We start from the raw sequence: 24,202 nt of genomic DNA, 5'->3' as shown, positions 1-24,202 counted from the left end.
AGATACGCCAGTTACTTAGATAGATTGTTGAAATTTATTAAACACCTAATTTTTGCAGAGAATGTCAAGTATTGATGCCTGATACTTGGGAATAAGTGTTTCCAAAGAAAAAGGGTTTGCAGTACCTTCAGATTTTCTCTTCAAGGTTAGCAGGATGAGGTCATTAAGGGAAATCTGTGCCCCGGTATGCATAACAGAGTACTCCCCTCTGCTTTCTCTGCTTTTGCACAGTATTCCTGTTCTTACACAGGTAATACATACTGCAAGAGCCACCAGCCAAAAATGCCTTGTGTGTTTACATCCCAGAGGATGTTTGGACAAAATTTTAAAATGTAAGCACCTGCCACTACGCACAATTAAAAAAAAAAAAAGTAATCAGCTTTTGAACACCTCCTGAAGTGTTGGGATCATCAGAGATGCCAGCAAGCAGTCACAAGGTTACTTACATCTTACACTCCTCCTTAGGCTGTGAGACAACCCCATGCTCTTGTGCTGCCTTCTACAAGTGCTAAGGCAAAGCAGAAACACTGGCACAAAGGCCTACAAAGGCAGAACTAACAGCAGCCTCCAGGGCAATTGGGATGGCACCATAGCAGAACAGCAGGTGTTCAGCTTTTCTTCTCCCACCCCACCACTAAAGCTCAATATCTGTCTTTATTAACTTTTTTTTTTTTTTTAAGTTAGTCATGCTTCATCTTGACTTTGTGTTTGTTTGTTTTGAGGAAGAACAAGGCAACAGTCTAGCCAGGGCTTCAAATACTGCTGTTATATGCCACAAGTGGGAAGGATCTGGTTAGCCTGCTGGAGACAGAGCTGCCTGAGAGGAGGGGAGGCAAGAGGGAGTAAAGACAGGAGAGAGAAGCAGGATGGTTGCCTCTGGGCCCCTTGAGGTTATTACACAAGCTCCTCTTCTCTCTAAGCACCATGACCTTCTCTGGGTATTAAAGAGGGTTGTTTTGTTTTCTTCGAGCTAGGATGATTCCTGCCACGTATTTGATATTAGAATTTCTCTCTAGTGGTTTGCAAGTATTTGATCCCCTAGGGCTTGTGATGCTGGATCCACTAATGATTCACACAATGGCATTAATGTCATTCATGGATGAAACCACATTTCCTTACCCTACAGGGTGAGAGCAAGATGGGAAGACTGTGGCTAACATTAGGAAGGCACTGGGTGGGAAAGAAAAATTGAAGTATTCAGGTCAAAAGACAGTGGGTGGCTAAGTAAAACTCCATGATTTTGATCATTCAGGAGGTGGGGTGAACAATAGAGATTTCACCCTTGGACGCCTGAGGACCCAGCACTAAAAAAGAAAAAAATAGACAATAAATGACCCCCCAAGTGAGCAATTTAAAACCATGCCCTTTGAAAACAGTTCTTGAAAACAAGTTGGCAGAACAGTTAGATCTCCCCACAGCAATGCATCATGAGATCACGTACAAGGAAACAGCAGAAGTATCAAAGCATGCTTTACTCAAGCATGCCCTTAGTTGCTCTGCTCTCTTAGCTGAGCAGCCCAGACTAGTGCCTAACAGCAGAGGCTGCATGAGGGGCTGGGTAAACACTGCCAGTTAAATGGTGGCCAAATCCTTCTTGTCTTTAAGTGGGAAATGGGGCTCTTAATTTTTAATTATTTAAAATAATCACAGTAGACTGAAAGTAGAAACTTACATTTAATTGCTAATGTGCATGCATAATTTGGAAGGAATATTTCACACACTCCTTTCCAGCGGAGCGTCCACCAATAAATGGTATAAGGAAGGTGAGAAATAACACAGGAATGTAGGAAACAGCTTCCAGGAGGACAGAGGGATTGAGCCAGCTGATTGACGCTGGCATGCCAAATCACCTTTACCCAAAACACAAGAAGAAAGTTTAAACAAAAGTAGAAGGCAACAACAACAACAAAAAAAAATCAGAATTATCTGCCTGTGGAGTGACATCTGGATGCTGAGAGCACCAGCAGAATCTGCTCAGAAAAACATGGCAGAGAAATTTCCAGCAGACAGGCCCATTCCAAGGCTGGGACATAACTAGGTGACTCAGAAAGCCCTCCCAGCTCCAGGGTGGAAGAAAGAGGAAAGATTTCCAGTCCCTCACAAGAGGAGAAACACCACTTGGATCAGATACCAGCTTAATAACCAAGGTGCACTTTTCATAATCTCCAAATAGCCAGACTAAGAAAATATACATTGTTCACTGGTTAACAAAACACAATAACTGTCAGAAAAGAGGTTTGCATGTTGATTTGTGGATATAATTTATACACAGGAGAGTCTCAGCTCTAGCTTCAGTTTTGTTGGTGCCAATCCTACCATTTAAGGATTTGATCTCAGAGACAGCTACTCCTCCAAGCCACGCCACTGACGTCATTTCCCAGTGAAGTCCCCTTACACCCACAAATCAGGTGCTGAAATCCCTTTGTGGTATAGTAAAAATGCTGGCATGACTAGCTGACAATGTAAAATTATTTCTGAAAATGAGAGGGACAGGTCAAAGCCCCTTTAAAAAAACAAGTCTTGGTGGCTATGCTGAAAAGGATTATATTATGCTTAGCTAGTGCGTGGGTGTGGAGAACAAGGGACAGTGTTCCTCAGTACGCCCTCCCTGCAGCCCCTTGCAAGGCAAAATATACAGGCAACATTTCAACCTCAAATCCACAAACAGATCAGGATACACTGGAGAAGAGAAAGACAGATTCCTTGTTTTTTAATAAAAGGTAAGATTAGGAAAAGACGTAGGTGGGGAAGGTGTAAAACAAGCAGGCAGGCAGTCCTTATTCAGCTTCCTTCTTACATTCATTGCTCTGAAAAGTGGACAAGCTTTAGGAAGAAATAAGACACATGGCTATGGGTAAAGGGAGGGAGGAATTAGAAACTGTAATTCAATCTAATATTTGAGGCTTGGCAAATGCACCTATGGGATTTCATGAAAACCCCCGAATCTTTTTCATTTCGGAGCAATTAACCAGATCCCAGCATCGCTGGCTCCAGTGAGCCGCTTAGCTCTCTGTTTTATTACCCATTTCCTTTCCCCCTCGCCAGCACTAGCTCCCATCCTCGCACTTGGGAAAAAAAAAAAAGGGGGGGGGAGGTAAAAACCCCACACACTGTTACAATGCCACAAAGGGGCCACCACAAACAAGTGCCAGCCAGTGCATTTCAGAGCAAACACAGAACACACATAAATGAGGCTCACATTTGGATTAAAACGCTGTTGTGTTCAGGCATTTATGTGTGGCATAATTAAAAACATCCAGATGTAATTTAATAGTTCCCACCAAGCACAGACATAAAGTCTAGCAATTTTTTCCCTCTGCATATTTAACCCTTAGAGACAGAAGGAAGAGGAGGCAGGGGGCAGGGGGAGGGAGCAGGAAGCTGGAGAGAGAGCTCTTTTGAACACATTTTTTTCCCCTTCCTTTGTGTTATTCTAGTTTGCTTTTTACCTCCTCTGATCTTTTGCTTCTACAAAGAGAAAGCAACTGTCTTCTGGATGTCGTAGAAAGAGGATTCACATTCTGAGAGGATTTCTGTAGTTCAACAGCAGTACGGCTGGGTACAGGATCCTCAGTTTCCAGAGGATAACATCTGTAGCTTGGATGCACTGATTCACGGTCTGTGAATATGCCAGATTTTTCAGGCTTAAAAATCAACTACTAAAAAGACAAATTTCACCACCATTACTCACCCTGAGTACAGTCTTTCTATTCAGAGCGGCCCTTCTAAATCAAAGGCAGCAGTGACAGGACTAAGTACAGTGTTAGGACAGGAAGGGTAAGCCAGCATTTGCAGCACTAGCTAAGCATCTGGGACACCAGGGCGGCTTCAGTCCCTGCTCTGCCACGTCGCTCATTTTCAGAAAGACATCTCTAGGGGCATTTTTTAAAAATGTTCAGCTACCTGAGTAAGGGCCTGGAAACCTGAATGTTTTAAAGTTTTTCACTTCTCCCCATGGCAATTCCCTATAGGCAAATTTGGAATAGTTTTCTCCATCCAAAAGTATGTTGCAAAGAGAAATGTATTCAAGATTGGGATGTGCTGAAATCCCACAGTAAGGAAGAAAGCTAATAAAGAGGAGATAATCTGCTTGGCCCTCTATTTCTAAATGCATTCAGGCAACTGTCCATTACACTGACTCAGCTGAACAGCAGGACTTTACTACAGCAAGGATCACAGAATTCCACCCTTATTCTGGAAGAATGAAAACTGAATTAAATGCTCTGCATAAGTTCATAGTCATGGCCAACTGTGTCCTAATTTTCCAACAGTGTATATAACAATTGGCCTAGGACCTTAAATCTATCAGTTTTCAGAGGCAGAAGACTACCTTTGCATATAAAAAAGCTATAGAATTTCTATTGCTAGCTGTTCAGCTCTACCCTTTAAACACGTACCTGCCCTACAGAAGATATGTGCAAAAATACAGAGAGAGGAAATGGAAAGAACTTCCAGTGAAGTGCTGTAAAGTAGAGAAAACTGAGAAAGAAGCCTCTTCTGTCCACATTATTTTGAATTTTAAGTTCATTCATACCTCTCTTCAGCTTTTTTCTGTCACATCCAGATCAGTATTTACTGGCATGACAGAATATGTCAACAAAGCAAAAAAAACATTCTTGTCATCCTGAGGCATAAGAGAAAGCATCCAGCATATCCAAACAGGATTATGGAAGCCAGCCATGCTGTGAACTTGTCCCAGCTCAATCAGAAACATAACCTTGACAAGCCTCATACATAACTGCACATAAGTAATCAAGAAGCCTGGTGATGCTTACAGAATGGTTCCTAATTAACATATAGAGAAAAGATCTGTGAAAGACAGCTTTTTAAAATATGTAAAAAGATATAATCATCTCATGTCTCCTTCGCATTATATGCCTGCCAATTAAAGATAATGCTCTGAACTATTTGCTCAGATGTACGAGCAGGACCACTGTCAGTATCAGCATTGTCCTACTGTAGATGCAGCCAGCTAACCTCAGCCATAGGGATTACCTAGGGCTGCAGCAACAGCTCTGCAGTTGTGAAATGTAGGATCCCAGGATCATAGAGTAATTCAGGCTGGAAGGGGCCTCAGAAGGTACAATCAGATGCTGTGAGGTAAGTCACTTGGGCATACCTGCTTTGTCCATCAGAGCACCCTGGATACCACTTGGATCTTGTACAACATGGTGTGATGCAAAGACAAGAAAAATTTTCACTCAGATCTGGTAGCAAGAAAGCTTCCAGTCCCAGCACATCCCTGAGAAATCCTGGATTCTTCTTAGGAGGATCAGTTAATCTGGTTCACTGTGGCAGTGATGGAAATGCATTGCTCCTGAATACTGAGTTGTTATTGCTGTCTCTGTACCCGCAGTGCCCATATCCCCTTACCTCTCAGAATTTCCCCTTCCCAACAATAAAGTATTCCAGACTGCTCCAAGAACTAAATTTAACCTTTTGACAGCCTCAAGCCCTCCAAAGAGACAACTCCTGTAGGTGCCTAAGATAGATAGATGTGTGGGAGTCGGTTAGGTAAATAAGTTCCAAATGAAATCCCACAAACTGTGGCTCAGGACTACTGAAGCATTGTTTTTGATTGCCACTTTATTACCTCCTTTATTGCCTCTCAAATAGATTGCAGAGAGCATGGCATGCCAAGAGAGAAGAATGAGCCTCCCTGTCCTAGTAAAATCGTGGGTTTCTTCCAACTAGAAATCCTAACCCAGATCTCTTTTTACATAAATAAAAGTCAGAGCAGGTCTTGCACTGTAGCAATTTCTTACAATGTCATTTTAAAAGTGCTCTGCTGCAAACTTCCCTGCAAATGAAAACAATCCGTCTTCCGAAGGCATACTGCAGAGTGTGTGATTTTTCAGGCAAGGTGGGAGTGGGTGATGTTGAAATGAAGATGGAACGGGGTGACACAGTACACCAGGACTTAATATGATCTGTTTTCTGCATACTGACCCTTTCTAGCGAGAAAAAAGTTCCGCTGTGTCTTAAACATCATGAAATCACAGACAAAAACAACTAGCTGGTGATGGCTGCCAACAGCACTTCTGTTCTGTCTCTGTACCTTGACACTTAGCAGTGAGTGCTGGGCTTCAGTAACACTTGTAACAGGGACTAACGACGTGGAGCACCCAGGCAGCTCAGCAGCCAATCTGCCAACCTGCTGCTTTTGGTGTTCTGCTATAAAGGTAAGTCCCAAGCACAAATGTAGGACAATAATGTTTTATGTTCCAAGATATTGCTGTCATAAAGTTTCGCAGGTAAAAAGTACTTGAAGGGCACTAAAAGTGGGGAGAGTTACAAGATGAACAGTCTTCATGCTTGCCTGAGTCAGAGCTGATAGCAAGGTTCTAGTAAGTCCTAGTGAATAGAAAAAAATATTTGTCCTGGTTTTAATAATACAGACAAGCTGGAAAGGTGCTACCTTTGCACCATAGCTATTCTGCTTTACCCCTCACCCACCTTCACCATCCACCATAATTTTAATGCAATATATTGAATCTATATATAGTATTATAAAGGTGCCAAGAATGTCACAAATAGAAGAAAATTTTAGAAAACACACCAAATCCAGCAATCATATCTGTTCTATACATCTTATGTCACCTCCATATCACTATGATGAGAAGCATTTCTATCATACAAGCTAAACCAGTGAGTCCTAATGACATCAGTGTCAGGGTTTCGCCATGTAATTCAGCCAGAATCTCAGAAATCTCCACCACCACCAAAACACAATCACTGGAAATCAAGAACTCATTTAAATCTTGTTTCACTATGATTACTGTGGGACTTAATTATAGCCAAGGACTCCTAGGAAAGAGCATAGTGGCGTCTTTAATGTCAGCACAGAGCAGATGGGTGTTGGGCCCTGCAAGGTTGACTGAGCGCATGGGTAAGGCTGTGAGACGTGACATGAAGCTTCCTGGCACAGTGGGGGCAGAAAGGATGATAGTGAGTTGTGAGGAGATGAATTCAGAATACAGCCCTCTGGTACTGCAAACCTGTAGGTACAACCATAATTCACACTCATCTGGAAGGCCCTTTCCCTTTGTCGAACTGGTAACAACATAAATAGGACACAGGATACAAGGCTTCAGAGAATGAACCATTGTTTTTCTTAAGGCCATGTTAAAAAAAAAACTGTATAATAATCCCCCTAAGTTTTTCTTCTGCACTTTGCATGCTAGTCAGAATGCACTTTCCTGGGAAATGCATTATAATAGCAGGCAATGTTTAGCATCACATTTGAAGTGATCACATCCCAGTGATTAAAATCCAGGCAACGGAAATAAACACATCAGCAGGACATGCTGCATAGTACTGAATTGGGATTTCTTTGTTTTATGACTTTCTTGAGCGTTAAATACTCTGTGAGAAAAACATTGTTCAAACTTAACCATCTGTATTTGATTTCTTTTGACTGCATTACAATCATCAGTAAACATTTTAAGCCTAGAATCAGAAAACCTGCTTGTACTTGTGGGAGAATAATTGTGACAGTAAAAGGTGTCTTTGTAGCAATAGAATTGTTTTATTTCTTTTTAAAGTGAATTTATTAGAAATTTGTTGTTTTTAAATGGGGCTAGTTCATGTTAAAGTGACATAGTCCATTATGTTAAGCTGACAGAGAAACAATTTCCCTGTAAACAGTTTTCTACATATCAGTATCCCAATTCAAAGTGGGAGGAAAGTTTTAAATTATTGCAATTTTAAAAGCTAAAGACCTAGAGCGAAGAAAAAAACCCTGGAGTTCAAGGTCAGTATATTGCTTTGACAATTTCAAAATGTATCTTTTAAATATGTTACTAGGTTTAATTTTCAAAACAAAAAGTATTTTTAAATGAGAAAGCCATTCAGTTAGAAACTACCAAAACATTTTGATGGTTCCAAAATTTTATTTCCACAGGAGTTTTCAAGTTAAAATATTTGTGAAAGCCAACTCTTTCCCACAGAGTCTCAGTTTCTGTGAATCAGCATGTTCTGTCTCAGAAGACTCTATTACCAGCATGACACAAAGGTTCCCACCTCACAAGACCTCTTTTCCAAGAGCCTGTTACTCTCCACCCTCATGGGAGCTGCCACTGCAGCAAGAGCACTGGATTTGGCTTCTACCCCTTGCTGAGAGACATCCTGCTGCCAACTGTGGTTCTCATGTCTCTACTGAAGTCTGCTCTCTCTCCAGCCAAACGCCAGAAGATAACAGGAAGAGCACAGGGTAAGAGGAACAGTACACCTGCAAGCATCTCCTCATACCTACCTCTTGTGTATAGCTTCAGATCCTTGGAAGCTCACTTGGAAAAGATGAGCATGAAGAGGAAGAAGATGGCCACCTCACCCACAGCTCCTTGAATTCTCACAACTCCCTGTACAGAAGTACAACACTAGCCATCAGGACACAGGGTGGTATCAGAATCATATTTTAATCATCCATGTTGAAAAGCAGTGAAATGGTCTCACTCATCATTTGTTCAGCCTCACTGGAAAATGCAGCTCTGGCTTCCAACTCATCCTCTGGACCACTCTGGCCAAGCCCATGGTCACAGAATGTCTGTTACCCCAGATACATCACCTCAAGGCTCTCCAACCTCAGCCTCAGCACTGACCCACTCAGCAGTCCAGCTTACAGCACCCCAGGGATCCTCTCATTCTCCCAGTTCCCTGTTCTTCATACCAGAGTTAGCAGCTTCTGTCATTGCTGTTGAGTTCTACTCATAGAAATCCTGGCCCAGGAACAGAGGCTGGAAAAAACCGCCTTGATCCAGAGTTAGACTTTCTGCTCCACTCGTTAGAGGTACTCGGGTGCTGAACTAGCTGGTTGGATGTGCCAGCATCATTCTGCAGTCTTAGCAGGTTAACTGGTTGAGGTGAGAAGAGGCATGCAATAGATACAGGCAGTTCCATGCCCAAATAGCATAAAATCAAAGCTTGGTTTCTAAACAGTATGCAGAAAGACTGCCCACACCATCTCACTCTTCCTTCCTCTAGTACTGTCAGCATCAGGGGCTTTCTGTGCCTCTTGGATGATTAAAGCCATGCAACCTTTGGCCTCATGCCTTATAACTCCACCCAAGGCATGCTGTAATTCCCTAGAAATGCACTGTTTGTAATGTTTTATTATTTAATTACACTCTGGCTTTATTTGATTTGAGGCATGTCTGTTTCTTCACTAGCTACATGTGAATTTTAAGACCTTGAGGGCAACACTGCAAGCACAGATGCACTGCCAATCTTGCTGATACCAGAACTGCTGTGCTCAGCACCTGTCCTCTTCTATTTGCCTTGCTCATGCTCCCACTAGGAGAAGCATGGCCCTCCCAGCTAGCACAGTGCCAGCAGCGAACTCTACATTGTTTGTATCTCAGAGTGGACAACATCCTCATGACACATTGTACATCCCCAGACTCCCAGTCATGAGTTATCCTTTACAACACCCATGAATTTTGTGCTTTTTAGAACTATACAGTTCTTAGGATGAAGGAAAAGCAAAGCACCTTGATGTAGCTTCATTTCTCAAGGTTTGGCCTAGTTTAGCACATGCAAAAATCTGTGGCAGTACTAGACAGGTTGACAAGCTACGCAGTACAACAATAATTATTTCCATATCATGAATGACAAGGTCATTATTCACATGAATTCCTATGGAAGTTAGTTAAGCAAAAGTTTGGAGAATTCCCCCCAACATATGAAAATCCCATAATGGTATTTACAGTAAATTGCAAAATATAATTAAAGTTGGCTGGTATGCTCTAGAATCCCTCTCATTCTCAATAGCCTCACTGATTTTATTCCTCTCGTTTTTTCCTCTATTTTAAACACTTGTTAGAAATATAAGTCCTACCTAGCTAAGAAATCCTTTCAAATAGGAAACTGCATATTTAGAAACATGTAAGGAAGAAGGAATAACAAGCACTCCCTGTAAACATCCCTTACCTCCTTTCATTTTGCCCTTTCAGAGAAAGGGAATTTGCCATTTGGAGCCAGCGAAGTCTTTTTGTTGCCTGTTTCTGGGTCCCAGTTGATCAGTATTTCCCAAAACACAGCAGTGCTGTTTAAGAGCTGCATGTTAGGCCTCTAGAGTTCAACAATAACAGAATTCTTTTTGTTTTGGCAGAGCTTGCCTCAGCTTGGAAACTTTCTGCCTGAGTTTGATGTCAGTCAAACTGCACAGTCAATATGGCCATCCAAAAAAGTAATGCTAAGTAAATAGAGTTATTGCAACTTCTGCTAAGGCAACAGACATCATAATGTGTTCCCAAATTTTTTGTAGTCCAGGGTTAACAAACAAGAGATACAGATTTCATTATTTCTATATGTATATGTGTGTGTGTGTGTGTGTGTGTGTGTGTGTGTGTATGTATATGTATATGTATGTATATGTATATGTATATGTATATGTATATGTATATGTATATGTATGTGTATATGTATGTGTATATATTTGGTTTTAATGATGGATACTCCTAAATTTGTGTAACAGTCAGATCTGAAGCACAGGGAAGGCCAATTGTCCTTATCATTTCTGCCAGAGCCGCTCGACTCCATGATAACATTGATGAAGTGGTTATAGTAATCTAATCCTTCTGGCTAACTCAAATCCCTCAAGTTTGAAACCACTAAATATTGTCCAGGATACATTTGTGAATCTGTAGAAGGAGATGCTGAAACAATAATTGACACTGTCTCTCCTATGTTAACTCAAAGGACTGCCCCAGGACAGGAAAATATCCATGTTTCCTAACTACTTATTGCACATGAAGTAGGGGGAGACATGAACCTTCTTCAAATCCCCAGAAGCATGGGAATAAGAAAAGAAAACTAAGGTAACTGTTGATAAAATCCTGGCTAATATGCATGACATTTGCATGACTGTATGTCTCTCTTCCCTCATAAGAAAACCTTACTGCCGTTTTTAGCTTGCATCTTTATCTTTCATCCTTAATAAAAATTAACATTGAAAATCACTGTCTTCAAACTAATGATTTGCACATGAAGTGTCATTTGCCACAAATCAATTTTTAGAGTTAGCTTGTAACCTGTAACATAAATAATTTTTAAACATCACACCATACCATTACATGTCAAAAAATACATGGTTGTTTGCCTGTTTGGTGGATCACAGACAATTTTAGGTGCTGAGAGATGCTGAAATGACTCTATAAGGATTATGGGCTTCTTACTAGACTATTTTCCCAAAAGCTTGATGTTTCTTGGTAGTTATGGTATGACACATCAATAACACGATTCTTTTTAAATAAGAGGCTGTGAATACCACAGGTGCAAGGGCTTGGAGAAGCTCAACTTGCAATGTGACCTCAAAGAACTTCATTTTTGAGGGGGAAAGTTTCATTTAGATATTTTGACACTTCTGTCATTCTTTGGATCTGCTGTTTTTAAATTGTATTGGCTTACTGTGAAAACAGTCAATATATAACCATAAAGTAACCCTTAGTACATATCTATTTACTTGCCTTGTTACAAAGAACAAGAAATCTACCCTTCATTTAAGCAAAGTCAGGGATGTTTTATGTTCACTTGTCTGTCCCCTTTCTATCCATTCCTAAAATTTACTTAGCTTTTTGACTGGCTGTGAGCTGCAGATTGCATAGACTTGAAATAGTCTGCAGCTATTTCAAGGTGACTTCCCTGAACAGCAACAGCTTATGTGGAGTCTAGCACTGCATAACATACACTCAGAGCTGGCTTTCCACCCTGAGTGGATTATTTTGCATTTATTAGCATAGAATTTCATCTGCCACTTTATAGTTCAGTCTTTAAGTGTTATGAGCTTTTTTCTCCTGACCTGTAAAGGACCTTCTTCTTGAACAAGCCTACCTTGTCCTTCATCTTCTCATAAATACAGCAATAGGCCCATGTATGCAGACTAAACTAGTAAGACTTTAGCAGAAAAACCCTTTACTCTGCAAAGTTACATTTTTACTTCTCACATCATTCCGAGAAGGGAACTTTCCCACTTACTGAACAACATCATAATTTTATAAGAGGAATGGTGATGACTTTGGATCATGTTTCTTGGAGCAGCACACAGCATCCAACCAGTCTACGTTAACTCCTTCCAAAAAAATGGTAGAACAGTGAGGCAGTGCTACAAAACCACAATGTAAATTTTTCATAATACATAGGCCTGTGCCTTCTCACCTAATCTTTATTACTTAGCTTCTTAAAGTCTGCCTACCACAAAGCCAGACTCTAGACTGGCAGCACAACAGCCACTTTCCACCCTCAAACAACTAGGATGCAAATTCCAGTTAACAATCTGGCAATTTCATATTTGTATCATTTAAACTAGTCAGTAAGCAGTGCTTTTCTTAAAATTATGCTATACTTAGCCTAAAACTCTTTTGCCTCAATTTGAATATCTTTTCTTTCCTCCCTTCCTGAAAAGTGTTATAATAGCTGTAAGCTCCTCCATAGTGAGTATCAGTACACTGCTTTCACACTGTTATGATATTCTATAGATTTAGAAGTAGAGTTTCAAATTCTACTGTGTTTGAGATAGAAAAGTGAATTTATTTACTTTTCTATCTTTCATAATTTTCTTCAAAATCTTTTTGGTGTACCCTCCTATGTTTTGGCATGTATCTTGTAAACGTTAATTCTCCTTTTTTATGTCCCTTATTTGTAATGACTTCCACATATTCAGTTATGTCTTTTTATTTCCTTTATTCTTTTTAGGTCTGTTTGAAAGCTAATTTTGCTAGAAAAAAAGCACATTACCTCTCAAAAAGACCCTAGGATCATGCTAGGTCCTTCTCAGCTGGAAGGGAAGCAAAATCCCACTCTAACATCATTGGCATAATCTGGAAGATCCCTTATTCCTGCTTCCTGAACTGACAGCAGGAGGAAAGAAAGGGTGAACTCTTTGGTTTCTTAACTGTAAGGCCTGAGGTCAGAACATAGATAATTTAAAGAAATTACAGGGAAGGAGCTTTCCTCTCCTACACTACAATCTAAGCTAAGTCTTTCAACAGTGCTAACTAGCGCATCTTAACAATTAGACATCATTATTATATTTTTCCTGAAGACAGCCTACTCATTAGTTAAGAATTAAATATGGCAAAAAACCCATGGTGTTTAAGCATTTATTATTCTTGTCAAGTTGCAACCCATATTTGGCCTACTTGATAGAAAAGCCAAAAGGTATTAGTTATTTAAAAAGAAAAAAAACTTCCCTTTTTCCTTACCGCTTTCCTGTGGTACAACCTAGAAATTCAACAGAAATCCCCATCTCCATTTGGACCAACCTCCTGATCACAGAGCCTGTAACTTCTGGTTGATTTGTAATTCATATCTTTTAGGTATCTTGTTTATAGACAGTCTATACACCTTAGCAATTTTCCACTAACTACTTACCCTTGCATAACTTATTTTTCAGTTTATTCCCAGGTTAAACCTGATTAGCTTTAATGTCCAATACTTAGATTTTGTAAAATCACTTTACCGAAGAGCCCTAAACTATCACCTATTTTTCTTCAGATAAATTATTAAAAATTGAGATCAAGCCATTTTTAGTATTTCATTTTTTTTCTGCACAGACTGAATTATGATGGTCTCCTACTGCTGCATTGAGGAAAAGAAGTGAGAAGCTAAAAGAAACCAGACCAAATCAAAGTGGGAGTGAAAATGAACACTGATGATTCCACTGTTGATTTCCTCTTGCTTCCCTGAAGCAACTACTGTTCCAGTGTCCCACGACACTGTGAGATGTGGAAGACAACCAAACCCTCCAGCTGCTGCACTAAGTCCTTTAGGTATCAAAGCCAAAAACAACATCATGGGTGTGTCAACTTCATTAGCAATGATTAAAACAATCACACAATTGAAGCATTTTGTATGGCTCAGCAAAGGACTCTTCAACGACTTAAATCCAAATCAAAAACATCTTGTTTTACTGTTAACTGTTTGGCTATTATTAATTGCTTCTGTGATTACACCAGTGAATGTAGGATTTAAAAAATACAAACAGGATAAGACCTGTTCTTTACAGTGAAACATAATTTTAGCAAAACACCTGCAAAACAAAAATGCTTCTTCATTCAGGGAAACTAGTAATGAACCTGGCGACTCAACAGAGCAGATTCTGGAAACAAAAGCAAACACAGCATTTCATTTCCCCCAACCCTACAGCATATGCATTATGGTACATGTGCAAAGAACATCTCCATATTACATCATTTCAATAAAGAAGGCACCTTTCACCTGCTGAAGCAGCACAAAAGAAAAAAAAAAACAAAAACAAAAACAATAGTGGACTTGTTTGACTTCGTTCCAAATTACCTTGCCATGCCTCCTTATTTGGCCTCTCAAAGGAGGACATGGACTTTGCAGTCTCCCTTTATTGCTCGTCTCATCATGCACGTAGTTTAATGAGACAACATTCTTCAGTAAAAGAGCAGACTCAAAGAGTGGTTCTGGACATTCTGATTGGTGATAAAGATTTTGATGTACAATTTCACATTGTACTTGGACAAAGAAGCAAAGTGATTTCAGCTTCAGTTCTCTAAAAGACATGATGGCAAAACCCAAGAGGTGATTCCAGGAGATCACCTGTTGAAATCCTGAAGGCTTTTCTCCAAAGTATGGTCTGAATAGGAACTGCAAGATTGACCCAAAGTGTGGGGAAAAAAAACCCAAACAAACAAACAAACAAAAAAACCTAAGAAGAACTGATGACTATAAAATCTGCAGATTTGGGAGGAAAAAGTAAAATAAGGTGGGGAGAAAGTGTTGAGTATATGAGCAAAATGACAGAAATGTACCACAATAAACAAAATATCATTACGCATGTTCCCAGTAGCAAGTGTGTCTCCTCTATCAGTCATGCTACAGCAACCAACAAAACAAAGCAGATAAAATATCCTATAAGATCTGCATTGATTTATTTCTTTGATTTGTTGTTTTTTATAAAATAGGCATCCACAAATAAACCCAAATCAAGTCTGTTATTTCTCTTCAGCAGCAGGAGGGCAGAGTGTAGGATTGGGAACTTTTCAGATGTTATTTCCCTGCAATGCCGGTGGTCTTAGGTTCCTGGCCTTTTTAAACTCTTTGCGCAAGCCAGACCAGCAAAACAGAGACTGGGAAGAATTAACACCATTACAATAGCAAGAGTCCAGAGCATTATTAGCCACACTTCAAGAAATGGATCATATTTCCAAGCTACATTGACATATAAGACTATTTCAAGGCAATGTGTAGAATCAGTTTAAATAAAAATCACCAGTCACCATAAAGCATGCTGGTGTTTTCAAAAACTATAAACTCAGTTAAAAAAAAAAAAACACATAAGAACATGAAATTTTTCTAAATAAAAAAAAAAGCATGACATAACCAAGGCTTCTGAAACCACTCTTTAAAAACATCTAATTTACAGAGCATAGAGATAATACATTTATCTGTTAATTAGCTGTTCATGAAAGCTTAATTCTGACTGATTTCTGCATATACAATTCCCAACAACAACAGTGGAGAGCTGTGACAATATATTGAGAGGACATTAGTGTAAATAAAATGTTAATACAAATGTTTGTTTTTCTAATAATTTCTGCTGTCAATAAACTAAGTTTTACAAAATTCTTTAATTGACTATACTCCTTCTTGGATATATGGTAGATTTTAATGACCGCAAAAACATAAAACTAAGGAAATTAAATTCTTGAGCATAAACTATGTGTGCCAAGGTTGTAAGAATGATATAAAAGATAAGCAGTGTAAACCAATGCTTTACAATTCCACCATAACTTCAGGGCTGTCATTTGCTTTCTAAGTACATACCTCTTTCTAACAATACATGCAACTTGTGCTGAAGCAGCACTGCTTATCTTGTTACGTGCACTCTGCAACACTAAAACTGTCATTTTATCCTGATTAAAATGCAACATAAGAAAAACTTATTTTCACACTCTGCACTCCAAGACCTAAAATGATGTGCACTGAAACAAGGACATGCCTTATTACTTCTACATGCATGGATGTCTTCAAGAAAAGATGAAAAAATATTGAAATTACATCACAAATTCTTGGAATCTTAAACTGTAGTTTCCTTCTCTGAATTGAATAGGTTTATGTTTTAGGCAGATGGTATTATGGACTTTCTATTTCACTTCATGAAAACTGCATATTCCACCAGATCTTCAGGTCTAAGGCAAAGATTTGATAAAATGTCAGTGATTTAATTTTTAAAATTATTCACAAGTATTTTAATGGAATTTCATACAGGTGATTACTGTTAGAAAATAATAATCTAACATTTCTCTAATTTAAGATGTAGTTCAAAATTAAAACACCATTTCACTAACAATAACTATAATTTACCTCATGATCACATTTTCAAAGGCTATTGAGAGCATATGGCCCAAACAGATTTGATTTGGTTCCCTCACCTTCTTCAGAGAGTATCAGTTTTGGGGTTAGTTCACTCAGAAATGTAAGACTCAGCAAGCCTTGTCAGTATTTTTCTGCTATCCTTATCCTACATAAACATCCTAATCATGATATATTACTACTAAAAGCTAGACAATACTGAATTATTTCCTGCCCAACATACAGAAAACTAGATGATAGACTAATAGTTAAGGCACTATTAAGTCCTCTCTAAATCAATGCCTGTTTTAAACACAGATTTCCACAGTCAAACTGGAGATCATTTTTTTATGTCTGTGGAAAGCTTTTGTCCATCCACTGTAGGGAGAGTCCAGACAAGTGAGATAAAATCAAAAATAGTGAACTCCCCTGTGGAAGCTGAGAGAACAAAAACTGTGTTTTGCCATATCAGCCAGAAAACATTGCTGAATCTGGATCTGTGTATGCTACTTTCTCCAAATAAGGTAGTTTCCTCAAAAGGGAGGTTAAGCAGCAAATTCAGGAAGTTGATACAGGAATTAGAATCCTGTGGTCTTCTCTTACATCATCAGTCCCAGTAAAAGGGCTTCACAACTGTCCTGTCAGGAATATGAAGGAACTCTATCTGTACAGTCACTAGAGGTGAGACTAGCCACAGAAGTAGAAGTGTCAGCATAATAAGACAGATTCAGTGGAAAGCTTTCTTTCCATAATTTTCCTCAAAACATCTGTGCTTTTTGGAAGTTTCTTGGGTTTTGCTTCTTTTAAACACAAAGAGAAACATGCATCTCTTAGAACTGCCTATTTCTCTGATAATAAGAAATAACTGAATTCAGACAACTTCTAATAAGCAATTTTAGTGACCACCTGCATCTAAGCAGGTGTTATCATAGAATATCCCGAATTGGAAGAGAAGCACAAGGATCATGGAAATCCAACTCCTGCCCTTGAACAGGACAAGCCCAAGAATCAGATCATGTGCCTGAGAGCATTGTCCAAACACTTACTGAACTTTGTCAGGCTTCGTGCTGAGACCACTTCCCTGAGGAGCCTGTTCCAGTGCCTAACCACCCTCTGGGTGAAGAACCTTTTCCTGATAGCCAACCTGCCTGCCCCTGACTCAGCTTCCGGCCATGTCCTCAAGTCCTGTCACTGCTTCCTCTCATGAGGAAGTGTCAGACTTCCTCAGTGAAGTCTCCCCTCCTCCAGGCTAAGCAAACCAATTGACCTCAGCTGCTCCTGTATGGCTTCCCCTCCAGACCCCTTGCTATCTTCACAGACTTCTGTTGATGTCTCCAATAGCTTTAAATTGTTTTTACACTGTGGCACCTAAAACTGCCCCCAGAACTCTAAGTGAAGCCACACCAGGGCAGAGCAGAGCAGGACAATCCCCTCCCTTGCCTGGTTGGCCATGCTGTGCCTGATGCCCCCAGGATAGGGTTGGCCCTCCTGGCTGCCAGGGCACTGCTGGCTCACATTCAACTTTCCACCAACCAGGACCCCCAGGTCCCTTTCTACGACGCTGCCCTCCAGCATCTCATTCTCCAGTCTGGGTGTGCATTCAGGGTTGCCTTCTCCCAGGTGCACAATCTGTCACTTGTCTTTGTTAAATTTCACATAGTTGCTGATAACTACTAATTTAGATACATATAAATAATGTTACTCTTATCTTGTTCTCATTTCTTGGTCAGATGACTAATAACAAGACTCCAGTCCCACAAGGGATGGGACAGCCTTTGAGTTTTTCCTTCAGTGTTTATAGCACAGAAAATTCACTAGAAGTGACAATAAAATTCTAATTTAAATCATCCTCCATACTTCTGAGACACCTCAAGGGAGGAATAATAAAAATATTGAAATTCAGAATGAGACATATGACATGTTTTCTTGTTCACATGGAAAGGTTCACTAGCTCTCTGAACAAAGGTCCTAAGCAGCAGCAGAACCACCACAAAACACACCAAAGTTCTGCCAAAGTCTTTGAAGAAGACATGAAAGCAAGAAGCTCCCTGTTCTGCTTTTCATAGTCAAACTTTCTCCTCGCTCTTCTGGATATCCAGAATTGTTCTTTTCTGCATTACAACTGGTGAGACAGAGCAGGTCTCCCTGAGCTGCCCTGCTCACTGCAGCTGGGGAGCAGCCCTGCGACTCCATGGTGGGCTGGTGGAGGGCTCACCCAGGGACCAAGGTCTCCCGGGCTGCTGGCCCCTGCCAGTTCAGACGGTCTGCTAAGGCCAGCAGGGCAGACCACACAGGCTGCTGCAAGCACTGCCACAGAAAACATCGCCACTCTTGCAACACACAAGATTCCCATGCCTGGGGACTTGCTGGTGTAAATAGGCTGTTGCTTTTCATCCCTGGACCCTACCTCAGCACAACATTTATTATACATAAAGAAGGGCACACTTAAATACACTGCTATGCTGCAAATCAACACATTAAAGATTTGCTCAATCAAAGGTTTATTTAGAAGTCAAGTTTCAAGCTGTTTGATTTTTTTTTTTTTTCTGGAAAGATTAAAACTCAGCAAACAGTGAAAACACCACAGGGGAAAAGAATCCATACAACTACAACCAGAATATTGCAGTAATTATTTCAATACTGATCAAAATACTTCACTGGATACTGGGAACTGAGGTGAATATGCAGTTGTATGCAATTGGTCCCATAAGCTTGTCCATCTAAATCAAGCTTTAATTTGTGAAAAATTTGGCCTTTAGGATGAATATCCTAAAAAGCTCTGACTATTTTGCCGTCTCAGAATTAATTAGCTCTTCGTCTGCCCCAAGTACTCCTTGAACAGCTTGGGTGAGCTGAAGGTATGCCTCTTATTTGTTTTATATTCTGAGCAATTATAAAAGGAGACAAAAATCAAAGTACTGATGTTACTTAGCACTTTATCATTTTAGTTATCAGAGACTTGAAAGTATCTTATATTTGCTATGTGAACTCTTTCATTCTTATATATTTGTATTACCATACACCACACATCATTTCATGCCTACAACTGCGTATGGAATCCACAAATATCATAAACCATCGCTCTTTGTCTGCAAACTGCTGTGTGCCAACTACAATGTATAAGATAATGAAACACTTCACATATTATTGGCAAAGTATATGAGCTGTTAAATATGGGGTCTCACAGTCTTACAGCCAAACACCTGGCAAAGTTGAAATGAATTCCACAGGTTTGGTAAAAGCTCAGGGTTTTTGTCACTTATTCTGTGTCTAATCACAGGAATTTTGGTTGTATAAAACTCAGATATTTATGGTTCAGTGTCTGGGGAGGAGCATCTTTCCCATAAGCCTCCACAAATAAAAAGCAGTCCAAATAGCATCACTTAACATTCTGCCAAACTAAGCCTTCCTTGGAGGCTGAAAAGGTTTGGCAAGAATGGCGTCCCACAACCAGCATCTTCTCTACTGTTTTTGTCCAGTCACTGAACTCAACTTTGATCAGCAGAAGATGAAAAAGGTCTTTGTAAACTCCTTCTGTTCAAGGCAAGACAGGAAGCTCTGTCATATTTTAACCTGTTCATTCCTTCCTTTTTTCAATCTGAGAAGTTCAGACAGTCTGGATGACTCACAGAAGTTAACAATGCCTTCTAGGGTATTCAGCCAAATAAATCCCAATTTCATGTCCTGAAGCCTAACCATCTGTATGAGGATCTCTTCGATGAGGCTGTTTCTCTAACTTCAGAATGAGCACTCCTAGGCTTCTTCATATACATGGGCAATCTGATTTGCAGGATCAAGTGTTTTCAAATTCTCATTTAACTTCAGAATGCCTGGTGAGTGCTAAATGCATACTCCCATTTGCGAAAAGCACTCTTTTTCCAAACCAAACATTTCCAAGTCTATAGTAATTTAATTGCACAGGTATTCTCAGTCACACACTATGGTCACCTTGAAAGCAACACACATGTCCATGATGCTAGAATAACATTCTCAGAGATCTCAGCTCACTTGCCACTACAGTTGCTTGTACTGCCATCTTGAAAATCCCCTTTTTATAGTTTGATGGTTTTCAGACATAACCTTGAACACATAATGCATCCTGTCAAAACTAGTATCACAAAGACTCTAAGAGATGGGACTCTACTGGTCAGGAGATGCATAGAAGAGCTGAGTGAATCCATAGCGATTCAATGGACTCAATGCTCCTGTCTGATCTATTTGAGCTCTGTAGGAGAATGACATCCAGCATATTCTTGGGAATTATTTAGAGGCCTACTAAGGGACTGAAAACCTATAGCTCAGAAGGATCTAGTCAAAAAACAGGTAAATCAAGCAAGGATAAAGGCATTCACAACCTCTTGAATCTAGAACACTGGTTAAGACATGGGATAACCCAAGTCATTCCCATCTGACAGCTTTTCAGTAGCCCACACAAAATGAACACAGTGGCTTCAGTCAGGTGGCAGACAGATGTTTACAGTGTAGCTGGAACTACGTGGCAAGCTCAGCAGAGTAGCCAAGCAGTTTTGCTAGGTTTAACACACCAGCAATAACGGAAGCAAGCATCCAAGTCCAACACTGTTCACCCTGACTTGCTGTTCATGGGGTCAGTCTAGGTTGCAGCCAAGAAGCTGTGCGGGAAGTGCTTGTGCTTGCTATCAGCTCTGATTGCAAATACAGCAGTCCAGACAATACTGCATTCCATGCAGATGCTAAATTAGCAATTGTAAGCAATTTTTAAGTAATATAAACCTCTCTCATAAAAAAATCCCCAACAACTACATGTGACAATTGTTTACATTCCTTTAGCCTCAAAACAATTTTGTATTTCAAACTAGTTTTGAAATATGAATAATCCCAAAATCTCAGTGGCCTTGGCCTCCTTGAGAGCTAGTCTGGAAGTGTGGTCTAACTGCTCCGACTTTTTCCCCAATGAATGCACACAGTTAGCGGCTGTTAAAGCACAGGGCTGTGTTCTTCAGACAGTTTTACTCCCAAAAACCATGCAATCAATGTACTAGTTCTTTTAAGAAGAATGCTCAATGAGGGAAAACTAAAACACACAAAGTTCAAAAGGGCAACACAGTCAATCGCTACTGAAATTCAACATCCAAGTTACTTGCTATTTGGTTTTGGTTTGTCTTGAAGAAAACTCATTAGAGATCATCACCTGTAATGAACAGAGTGCACTGGGTTTCAGCGCTGGCACCTATCTCTCTGTCACTGTAAGATAACCCCAGTGCTGGTGGCTCTGCTCTCCCTGAAGAAGCTTGCTGAATCCTGGCCAGTGCCAGAGTCCTGAATGCTTGAATTTAGTGGCCTCACCCAGCATCACTAGCAGCCACCCCCAACCTGCCTGAAGCCCAGTAGAACTATTTCACCGAGACCATGAGAGGTCTGGTGCATCTCCCTTATGAGGACTCCTGCGGGACCTGGTCTGTTCATTCCAGAGAAGACTGAGAGGGGATGAAAAGGCAGATGAGAGGCAGATGAAAAGAGGATGGGGCCAGATTCTTTTTGGTGGTGCACAGTTGACAGGATGAGGAACAATGACCAGAAACTGCAACAGAGTGTTTGGGCATTGGAATAGCCTCCTTAGAGGAGCGGTCACAGTAGCAGCCTGACAGAGCGCAAGAAGCAATTGGACAACACTTTTGGGCACACGGTGTAACTCTTGGAGATGGTGCTGTGCAGGGACTGGGATTGGACTGGATGGTCCTTGTGGGTCCCTTCCAATCTAGCATATTCTGTGGTTTTGTGAACTTCTTTACATTTAGGGCAGCAGAGCACTGGAACAGACTGCCCAGGGAAGTCACCGAGTCTCCTCTGAACACATTCAGAACTCATCCGGACGCCTTCCTGTGTCACCTGCTCTAGAGGACGCCGCTTTGGCAGGGGGGCTTCGACTGGCTGCCCTCCAGAGGCTCCTTCCAACCTGACAATTCCGAGGTTCTGTGAGTGGCGCTGGACACGGAGCGGAAAGCGGCGGGGGGTCGCGCCGCGGGCAGGCGGCGGGGCCGGGCCGGCGGCGAGGGCGCTCCGCGGGCGGCCGCGCCGGGCGGGCCGGGCGGCAGCCGCGCCGCGAGGCGTTGGGCAGGGCGGCACCTGGCGGCCGCCGCCGGCGCTGCCGCGGCCGCCTCCGCCGGAGGGGCCCGCCCGGCGCCGCCGCGGGCGGCCGGCGGCAGCTCGGGCCCGGCGGGGGCCGCGGCCCAGGCGCCGGGAGGCGGCGGGCGGCGGCTGCCGGAGCGGGGGGCGGGAGCAGGTGGCGCCTTCCCGCCGCGGCGGCGCGGTTCGCTCGGGGGTCTCCGCCAGCCCCGGCTGCCGTCAGGCTGCTCTGGGCCGTAACTCGGTACAAAGCGTAACCCCGTTCTGTCAATTTACAGCGGCGAGTTAAGAGGTGCGAGCGCGGCGCGTTCCGGCTGAGGTGCCTGTTCCCAGCTGTCATCTGACCGGCGGCCTCAGCCCTGCTGCTGCCTGCCCGCCTGGACGCAGAATCACACAGAATGGACCAGCTCGGAAGGGACCAGATCTGGTCCAAACTGCCTGCTCACGCAGGGTCTTCCTAGAACACATGGTACAGAATTACATCCAGATGGTTCTGGAATATTTCCAGTGAGGCAGACTCCACAGCCTCTCTGGGAAATCTGTTCCAGTGCTCGGTCACTGCACAGTAAAGAAGTTCTTCCTCACATTCAGGTGGAACTTCCTGTATCTCAGTTTCTGCCCACTGGCTCTTGTCCTATTGCCTGGCGCCACCAAGAAGAACATGGCTCCATCTTCTTGGTCCCCCTCTTTAGATACTTAGAAATAATGACAAAGGAATTCACCCCACATACCCTTCTAGTGAGTGCCCCTGCAACCACCATATACTGCCACTGGCCCCCTAACAGATAGCACTTCTGCTTCTGGTAAGCCAATTGAGTGTTACAGAGTAATGTGTATTTATCAGGAAAATACAGCTGTGCTATTTAGCAGCTGTGCAGAAAACACCTCTGGGTCACCAGCCATACAGTGACTTTGACAAGAAGCAAGGTGGGTGCATAACAGGGATTGCAGCACCAGGACAGAGAGCCAAGCCAGGCAGGAGGTATGGAATATCTGCCACTGCGGAGAGGGACAGCTACAGAGCACAGACAGCCACCCATGCTAGGGATCAGAGCAGATGGGGGAGCTGAAATCCACGCTTTTAAGGAGAAACTGCACGTAACACTTGACAACATCAAATGGTCGCGACCCAAGTTTGAAATCTCTTCTGAAGAAACAGCATCTATACAAATCCAATTCCCACTCTGAGCACACCAGGGCAGTGGTTCAAGGATGACTCGGAGGGAAGGCTGCCATTTCCTGACTCACCATCCCCATTTCCTGTAGCCTGGCCTTTCAAGTCCCCATCCCGTTACCAGCTCCTGAAGTGAACCCTCTTATCATGTGAAGTGCGATGAAGTCACATCCCCCCCCCCCCACCCCCCCGACTGTGTCTATACATACATCCCTCCTCCATGTTTTTGTCTGGAAATTTGTTGCTCATACTGTTAATAAGAACATTTTTCTCACTGAGATCCAAGTAAAATTATTCATAAAATGAATCAGGTTTGCCAGTAACTGCATGGAGTATGAGACTTGATTAAATGATTTTGTACTTACTGATGCACTGATGCTGTAAAAAGCCTTCCTACTGAGCTTTATTCATAAAATGTTGAAAAGTCACCTGGTAGTGCTCCTCCTGTCAAAAATAGAAGTAGAATGAAGACAGGTATTCAGTAAAGAAACCTCCGACTAACAACAGCAGACTTGAGATAGGGATGATACTCCCCAAAGTATTCCTCACTATCTCAGTGATATGGTACAGTCTTTATCTGCCTCCTCCCAAAAAAACACAGAAGGA

The 24,202-nt window shown here is 41.6% G+C and overlaps 1 pseudogene across 1 annotated transcript in view; it reads right to left on the bottom strand.

The window, feature by feature from the left end:
- Nucleotides 1–2,694: 2,694 nt before the first annotated feature.
- The window catches only part of LOC144246500 (chloride channel protein B-like), a 102,226-nt pseudogene continuing 80,718 nt past the window's right edge, over nucleotides 2,695–24,202 (bottom strand). Inside the window, exons 15-16 of the transcript XR_014950188.1 lie at nucleotides 23,962–24,040; nucleotides 2,695–8,360 (exon numbers count right to left, since the gene is read on the bottom strand). The product of XR_014950188.1 is annotated as a chloride channel protein B-like (transcript). The remainder of the gene's footprint in view (nucleotides 8,361–23,961; nucleotides 24,041–24,202) is intronic.

The sequence above is a fragment of the Lonchura striata genome, chromosome 2 (assembly GCF_050655825.1).
Source record: "Lonchura striata isolate lonStrDom1 chromosome 2, ASM5065582v1, whole genome shotgun sequence".
Classification (NCBI taxonomy): Eukaryota; Metazoa; Chordata; class Aves; order Passeriformes; family Estrildidae; genus Lonchura; species Lonchura striata.
The sequence above is the reverse complement of the archived record's forward strand: the minus strand, read 5'-3'. Positions and strand labels throughout refer to the sequence as shown.